This window comes from Orycteropus afer, unplaced genomic scaffold (genome assembly GCF_000298275.1).
Source record: "Orycteropus afer afer isolate SDZICR_OR568_19922 unplaced genomic scaffold, OryAfe1.0 scaffold00027, whole genome shotgun sequence".
NCBI lineage: Eukaryota > Metazoa > Chordata > Mammalia > Tubulidentata > Orycteropodidae > Orycteropus > Orycteropus afer.
Genome location: NW_006921614.1, coordinates 12,667,950 through 12,677,542, shown reverse-complemented (window position 1 = coordinate 12,677,542; position 9,593 = coordinate 12,667,950).

Below are 9,593 nucleotides of genomic sequence, written 5' to 3'. Positions count from 1 at the left end.
GTTCAAATCCACCAGCCACTCCTTGGAAGGAAGGTTGGGCAATCTACTTCCATAGTGATACTGCCTCGGAAACCCAAGGAGGGGTCACTATCAGTTGGATCCTACTTGAAGGCAGTGAGTTTGGGTTTTTTTGGTTGGTAGCAAAGCAATTTGTAATTGGCTACTAACCTTAGAGGTTGGTGGTTCAAACCTACCCAGCAGCTATGCAGAAAAAAGTCCTGGCAAACTGTTTCCATAAAGATTCTAGCCTAGAAAACTCTATGGAGCAGTCCTACTCTGTAACACATGGGATCACCATGAGTCAGAACTGACTCAAGGGCAATGGATTTGGGTTGTTTTTGTTTTTATACCTAGGAATATAATTTTTTAAAAAATTATTAAAGGTTGCATAAAGGACTAAAACTTAGACTTGAGATGTGAAGGGAGCCAGTCAAGATTTCAAGACATGGGACCCAAAGTGCCCTTTGACGATAGAGTGAGGAGAGTAGTGCAATTTGATGAATTTTCCATTTCAGTTTGAATACTTTTGGTGATGGCATAGACATTTATGAGGTTTCAGGGACATATGCTCAGCAGTGACTTCTAAACACTGCACAAGCACCCCCTTGGGAAGCCAGAGTCATATCTAATGCCAGATGAATGTAGAGTGCCACTTCCTGGAGTTCCTTTAGTTCTCTGGTAAGGATGCTCATGGTTTCAGCAAGATTGTTCATAGTCACTGCTATTTCCTGGAGCAAAGCATGGAAGATGTGAGAATTTTGGCAAACTTTCTGAGTGGCCCACACAGCAGTATCTCCAGGCACAACGTTCACTCATATGTCATCTGTGGTTTGAATCATTTAGGTTTGCTTCCAATCTCTTAGCTTCCTGCACTAAGGCTTTTTGACAACCTGGTGAGAATGGAAAGTCACAGCCTCCTTCTGGGGCTGGGATGCTGCACCTAAGCTTGTAACTGTAACATGTTTCTAAAGACCTTTGGCATTGTCTAGTGTCTGGAAAACAAAATCAGAGGTGATAGAGTGGTTAAGGTGGAAAAATAAGGCAATCTGGCTAAAGATTAGGTGAGAACTAGGTAATAGGATCCAGTCCAATCAGCAAGCAGTTACCAATAGTCATGGTTGCCAAAAACAAAATCTGTCTCAGAGGCTGTCAAGGGTTCATGGAAATAATTGTCCCATGGATTTGTGTCTTGGAACTTTGTAATCTATGGAGTAATTACATCCACAGCTGAATAAAAAAGGCCAAAATATGTTCTCATTAGTTTGGTTGTTCTTGGCTAAAAATTATTATTAATGCAGCTTGGCTGCATCAGCTTTTGGACAGCCTCACCATACTGTTGATTCATTGAGCTATTCTCCTTTAAAATCCATACATCTTTGTTCTTTTTGTTGCTGCTGAGAAACATCTCATCCTTCCTATCCCTCTGCTGTTAGGATTTGGGTTCTAGGAAGGACATTACATTTTATTTACTATAGTTACCTAGTTGTGCTGCCTAGTTAAGATCTTTTTGGAAGCTGATTCTGTTCTCCGAATAATGAGATAATAATTTACATGTAGTGAACACCTAATATGTGCCAACCTAAGAACTTCATATTCATTTTTTCACTCATTTCACAATAACATTTCAGGGTAGTTGTTATTAGCTACATTTGATAGAAGAGGAAACAAGGCATAAAGAAAGCACTTAATTTGCCCAGAATGATAGTGTTGATGGGTGGCAAAGCTGAAATCCAAACTCTAAACCTATAGAGCCTGTTCCCTATAGAACCTGTAGTGTGTGTTTGCTATTCCCTCAAACACTATAACTTTTCATCTACATATGTGTGAGTTTGGGAGCTCTGGTGGAGTAGTGCCTAAGGCATTTGGCTGCTAACCAGAAAGCTGGCAATTCAAACCCACCTTGGAAGATTGAGCAATCTACTTCCATAGTGATCCTGAAGTTGGACCAAACGTGGGTCCCTGCCTGTGTGCAATCAGGCCAAAACAGTTTACCACCAAGTGATTAAGAGGTGAGAAAATTATTTACTGCAAAGCAGCAATGCAAGGAGACAGGGACCAGTACCCAATTTAGTACCTGAATGGGGGTCGGGATGCAGTTTTGTAAACTTCAGGAGAGGGGGGTTACAAATATTCATAAAAACTTCAGGAATATGGGCATGAATTAACTGAGGATTGGCTGAAGCTTCCTTCACCTCACTTTAAAGGGACAGTCGATTTTTAATGCAGTGTGCTTGCACTCACTGGATGAGTCACACTGTCATCAGCTGGTCCAGGCTTGGGCAGAGGGGAGAATAACAGTTCCCAGCAACTTTGTTCCCGTTTGTCTCACTGCACATGTCAGCAGGCCAAGGTTAATTTTCAAGTTGTCTCCTGAAACACATTAACATACTTATCACCTGTTTCTAGGGGGACACATGGAGAGAATGTGTAAATTGACATTCTATTCCATTCAGTTCTTAAGGAACTGAGTTATCATGTTTATTTATCTGCCTCCAACCAAGGTCCTACTGAGTTATCATATTTACTTATCTGTCTTCAATGGGGGTATGCAGGCTGAACTTTGACTCCACTCGGCTTCAATACCACCTTGGAAACCCAAGGAGGGGTCACTATGAGTCAGATATGACTAGTTAGCTGTGAGGCTTTTTTTATGTGTGAAGCTTGCCTTGGATATTTTCAATATAGGCATATTGAATGGGAGAGGGTTGTGCCCATTGCTCACAGGCACCCCTCCACACTGACTCCCGGGAACCACCAAGTCCCACTACAGATTCTTTTGTTGTTGTTGTTGTCATATGCAGTCGAGTCAGACCCGACAGATTCTTTAGTAACTCATTTTATGATCTCACCTGGGTGGAGAGCTTATATTTCCTTCCCCCTTTGGAAAATATGAACAACATTTCCCTGGTCTGGCATCATCTCAGAAACAGAAATCCTCAAAGTGGACTTGTAGACAGCCTGCCACTTTACTTTGGGATGTAATTCAGCACAGTAGGCTTTGATTTGTTTAAAGTAACTAGATGCTCTCTCACAATTACGAACCTATATGAAGTGTCCATCTTTCTCTTCTAAGTTATCAGCTACATTTTTCAGTAGGAAGATTATTCTACCAGAAAAAAAGTAATGATAGCAACACTTATTGATTACTTGCTGGATGCCAGGCATTATCTTAATTATGTCATATGTATTGATCACTTAACCCTTACATCTTCTCTGTTTCAGTTATCTGTTGCTGCACAACAAACCACCCCAAACATAGTGGTTTAAAATGATAACTATGTACCATCTCTCATGGTTTCTGTGGACCAGGAATTTAGACAGGACACAGTGGAAAGGGCTTGTCTCTGTTCCTCAGTGACCAGGGCCTCAGTTAGAAGATTTGAGGACTGAGAGCTTGAATAATTTAAAATTTCATTCACTTATTTGCATAGCATTTTCTGATGCTGCTGATTGAATGTGAACATAGTTGGGACTGTGGGCCACAGCAGGTACACTTGTCCTCTTCATGTAGTCTTGGCTTTCTCACAATATTATTGGCTGAGTTCTAAGGGCAAGACAGTCAGTGGAAGATGTGTTGCCTTGTAAGACCTCAGTCATGCAGTGGCATCTAAACCACATTCTCCTAGTTGAGGCAGTTACAAAAAGTCCATCCATGTGAAAAAGGGAAGTGAGCACAGAATTGCCTCTAGATGGAGGAATGTCAGCATCATATTCTAAGAAGAGCATGAGAGATATATTATTGTAGCCACCTTTGGAAAATACAATCTAGTTCATCTTCTGAAGTAAGTACTAATATTGTCCCGATTTACAGATGAAGTAACAGATATACAGAGTAGTTAAGTAAGTAGCCCAAGACTGCCTAGCACATTTCAGAGGCAGGATTCAAACTATCTGCTTCATATTTTTAACCATGGTTCTCAGGTTTCTTCACATCGTATATCAATTTATCTTTTTCTTTTTTACTCTGAACATAATTGACTGACCATCATAAACTTCAAAATACTTCTCTACTCCAAAGTCCCCAGTATTTCCACAGCAACACATACCACTTTAGGGCTTAAAATTCTGGCCAGAGTAGAAGTTCTCCTCATTGTCTCTTTCCACTCTGATGCTTCCCCTTTTCCGGTCATGTCCTTCCTTGTGGAAGATCATTTGTAGGACCAAGAGGTCATATCCACTCAACTTGCACTCCTCTTCTAGATCATGCCCCCAAACCTAGAATGCCTACATTTTCTTCTCAAACTGCTGTGATCCCACATCCAAAGACTATATGGTCCTCTTCCCCTGGATTTTTCCTGAGAGCAGGCTATGCCTTCAATCTGCATCCCTAGGGCTAAGTGGTGTCCAAGTGTCAGCTATATGTGAAGAGGGGTGATAGAGCTTGGATGTGTGAGCTGGATATCAAATAGGTACCCAAGATTCCACATGGTGCACAGGGTCAGCTGTAGGAAGAGAAGGGGAATGAGTTGTAGGCCTCACAAATGTCAGGAGTAGGCCTGGCCAAGAGTAACCTCATCCATCACAGTCAACTTCCTCTCCACATGACACAGCAGCTGCCACTACTCATGGAGAAATACCAGTAACTAAAAGAGGTTAGATAGGACAGCAGCAGTGGCTACTTGAGGCCAAAATTCTATTCATTGAGAAGATGTGAGGTATGTGAGGTAATTAGCAGGAGAAGACAACTGCTCATCCTGTGTTGGCAGAGAGAATTAAAGAAGAAAAGTTATATGAAGAATCTATAACTTTACTCAGGGAAAAAAAAGTAAATGAAAATGAAAATAATTAATATTAGTGAATCATATCAGCAAGGATGGCTATTCGGCAAAGCACTGAGATGGTTCTGAAAAACACAAAAGTATTCATGTGTAGTAAAAAATGTAAATTTGTCCAGAAAGAAGTCTAACTTTTTGCCTTCATCTTCTGGGAAATAATCACTAAGCCCTTGGAATATCCTGCCAGATAGGCATGTCTTTGCCTTGGGATTTTGGTTCACACTGGATGGTCTAACAATGTGATTAGGATGGAGGTTTGGACATACAGGATAGTCTCAGAGAGGCCACACATGTGGTGTAGGGTGGGGAATTTTTGTTACAATTGGAGGGGCTGCAAACTGAAATGTCATGTGGAAAATCAATCATGCTAATGTGATGGAGACCCAATTAAACCTCTGAACACTGAGGCTCAGGTGAGCTCCCCTGGTTGGCAAAAAATCTTTGCAAATTGTCATACATTGATACCTAGAGGGTGACACATCCTGAATCAATGGGGAGAGGGCTCTGTGTTTGTATTCAGTGTTTGGACTCTATGCCTTTTCCTTTGACTGATCTTAATCTGTATTCTTTTCCTATAACAAATCATTTAAGTGCATATAACAACTTACAGTAAATTCTGTGAATACTTCTAGTTAATTATCAAACCTGAAAAATGGTCTTCGGGAGCCCAAAATTTCCTATTACTGTCATAAATGAAAGTAGTTTTGGGGACTATTCCTTCTAATTTTGCAATTGACCTGAAATCTTCATAATTGGTGTCAGAAGTGGGATTTTTGAGCATGTTCCTGATTCACTGAAGCATGTAGTTTAGAAAGAGGAAGAATGAGCAGGCAGGGTATGATGAACATTTGATTCTTGGATGGCCATGGGGTGGAATGGGACAGCAGCTGTGTTGTTATTGATTACTGAAGGATAAAGTTACAGATAGACAAGATAAAACAGACTGTTTTAAACTTTGTTGTTGTTGTTGTTAGGTGCCAGGGAGTCAGTTCTGACTCATATGACCCTATGTACATCAGAGTGGAACACTGCCTGGTCCTATGCCATCTTAACAATCATTGTTATGCTTGAGCCCATTGTCACACTAATTGTGTCAATCCATCTCATTGAGGGTTTTCCTCTTTTTTTGCTGACCCTTTACTTTACAATGCATGATATCCTTCTCCAGTGACTGGTCCCTTCTGACAAGGTGACCAAAGAGGATGAAATGAAACCTGGCCATTCTCACTTCTAAGGAGCATTTTGGTTGCACTTCTCTCAGGACAAATTTGTTCATTCTCTGGCAGTCCATAATATTTTCAGTATCACCAACATGCCAATTCAAAGACATCAATACTTCTTTGGTCTTCCTTATTCATTGTCCAGCTTTCACATGCATATGAGGTGATTGAAAATGCCATATCATAGCTTGAGTTAGGTGCACTTTGGTCTTCAAAGTGACATCTTTGCTCTTTAACATTTTAAAGAGGTCTTTTGCAGCATATTTGACCAGTGAAATATGACATCTGGTTTCCTGACTGCTGCTTCTGTGGGTGTTGATTGTGGATTCAAGTAAAATGAAATCCCTGACACCTTCAATCTTTTCTCCATTTATTGTGAGTTTCCTTATTGCTTTCGTTTTCTTTATGCTGAGGTGTAATCCATACTGAAGACTGTCATCTTTGATCTTCATCAATAAGTGCTTCAAGACATCTTCACTTTCAGCAAGCAAGAATGAGTCATCTGCATATCACAGGGTTTTGGCTGAAGATATTGAACTTTTCCACTGCCTCTTGCCACAGATGTAGTCAATCTGATTCCTGTGTGTTCCATCTGGTGAAGTCCACATGTAGAGCTGCCATTTGTGTTGTTGAAAAAAGGTGTTTGCAATGAACAAGTCGTTGGTCTTGCAAAATTCTTTCATGTGAGTTCCAGCATTATTTCTGTCACCAAGGTCAAATTTTCCAACTACCAATGATTCTTCTTTGTTTCCAACTTTTGCATTCCAGTCACTAGTGATAATTAACACATCCTGATTGTGTGTTCGGTCAATTTCAGACTGCAGAAGTTGATAAAATTCTTCAATTTCCTCATCTTTGGCTTTGGTGGTTGGTTGGTGCATAAATTTATATAATAGTCATATTAACAAGTCTTCCTTGTAGGCATATGCATATTATCCTATCACTGACAGCACTGTACTTCAGGACAGATATTGAAACATCCTTTGTGATGATGCATGCCACACCATTCCTCTTCAAACTGTCATTCCCGGCATAGTAGATCACATGGTTATCTGATTCAAAATGGCCAAAACCAGTCCATTTCAGCTCACTACTGCCAAGGATATCAATCTTTATGCATTCCATTTCATTGTTGACAACTTCCATTTTTCCTAGATTCATACTTCATCCATTCCATGTTCCGATGATTAATGGATGTCTGCAGCTGTTTCTCTTCAATTTGAGTGGAACCACATCAGCAAATGGAGGTCTAGAAAGCTTTATCTTATCCATAGGACTAAGGCTGGATTTACTTAGATGATGCAGCTCTTTCCCAGTCCTATTTTGAGAGCCTTCTGACCTAACCGGACTATTCATAATGTTGCGCAGTAATGTACCAAACAGTGTTTCTTTGCTATTCATAAGGTTTCCCCTGGCCAATTCTTTGAGAAATGGATGGCCTCTTCCTTCTTCCTAGTCTGTCTCAGTCTGTAAGCTGAGCTGATACCTGTGCACCATGTGCATCCTGCTGGGTTTGAAACACCAGTGGCTCAGCCTCAATACTCACATCAACAAGTCACCATGGTAGGACAAACCGACAGTCAAGTCTGTCTCCCTGTTGGAAACCTCTCGTACCACCCTTACCTGGGTCCCCGCAGCTGACTGCTCCTCTGTCCAGGCTCCTGGGCCTTTTAATCCCCTTTCTCCCGCTCTCCCACCCTGCTGCTTTGGGCATGCCTGGGTTCCCTCTCCTCACCTGGATCCCTGTGTCTGACTGCTCCTCTGTCTGGGTTCCTGGCTTTTAATCCCCTTTCTCCTGCTCTCCTGTCCTGCTGCTTTGGGCATGCCTGGGTTCTCTCTCCTCACCTGGACTCCTGCAGATGACTGCTCCTCTGTCCTGGTTCATGGCTTTTAATCCTCTTTCTCCTGCTCTCCCATCCTGCGCTGCTTTGGGCATGCCTGGGTTCCCTCTCCTCACCTGGATCCCACCTAGATTTCCTATGAGAGTGAAAATCTTTAAATAGTTATTTAAAAATGAGACAAATATAGTGGATATTCATGGAGTCCAAACAAAATCTTGATGCAGTGCTCTAGGAAGTTAGGTGGACCAATGAGAGCTCCTGCTGGTCTCTCAACATTGAAGGACCCTAAACAAATCTGATTTATTCACTCTAGTTTGAAGGAATTTAAGTAGCAGGAGGCAAAGATGACAATGAGAAACCTGACTTGTAATCACTGGAGGCAATGGTCCTGCTTGGTTCCAATACACTGTCAGACCCTACCTCTCTGCACCAATTCTGAGATGCAGCATTGTAAAACTGAAATGTACTCACAAGGGGTCCCAGATTTCTAGGTAGCTAGGATGCCATTAGAAAAAGAGCACCAATCACTATTACGAATTGCTCCATTCTATCCTGTCTTTCCAATCAAAGCCTGAAAACATGTTAGCACATGGACAGTAGTTCGTATCACTCACAACACAAATTAGACAGCATACAACAAATGAGCAGTCCCCCTGGTTCAAAAAACTGTCCAGGTGAGGAAGACAACTCTTCCACACACACCTCACTTTGATAATTTTGTGAGGTAGATTCCCCAGGGCGAAGATACAACATATAGCTGGCATGTCAGACTGATGCCAGTAACCCCAGGAAGCTACACTGGGCCCAGAAAGGAACATACACTTAACTTTGGACTGGGTTTTGCTTACCCAGTGGTAGACATAAACATTCAAAGTAGTATAAAAAGAGTGGAACAGAAGACACTACACCAGTATGGATTTCTGCGTGCCATTTCTTCAGATCAAGGAACACTCTTTCATTCTCAGAGTAATGGTTTGATGCAGAATTGTAAAGGGCAGTTGAAACATTTTCATCTGGAACAGGGAGCATATAAAGGCATGAAGGGCTAGCTTATGCATCTTTATGAGTAACTGCTCACACTCAACAGGAGAGGAGCTAAGGGAGGATCCTCACTATAGAAATTACTCCATTTTTCTGAGGGACCTGAGGAAGAGACAGTGATGGAGGATGCTGGTATACTACTCAATTAATAGTACTTTCTTTTTCTTTTCCCCCACATACCTACACTTTCTTTTTCCTGATTGATGCAGTGGCCCTAAACAAGGTGAGCAATCTCAGGTGCAAAAATCAAGGATGATCTCTAAGCAAGAAATTGTAACTATACTTTTGAACCTTTATATCAGAATTCCTAAGTGCCTGAATCAAGGTGGGTTGTACTTTCACTTCATCTGGCAAAACTGGGGCTGAAAGTGAATCTTGCTGTGTTACCCAGACAACCCAGTAGTTCTATAGCTATATAACCTTAACCTGTGTGAGTTGGGGTGGACTGAGGTGGAGGTACTTGCTCCCAACTTTCCAAAGATAGGAAGGTTTAGTTGAAAAATAAATGATAAATGGAGAAAAGAAGGCATAGTAACTGAAAGTAAAGGAATAAATAAATGGAAGAGAAGTGAAATATTTACATTTGTGCTTTAAGAAAGACTCAGAGAGAGGCGGGGCAAGATGGTGGACTAGGCAGAAGGATTGCACAGACCCTCTTCAACAAAGAAAAGGGAAACCAATTAACACAGATACAGAAGATAATCTTGGACCACTGA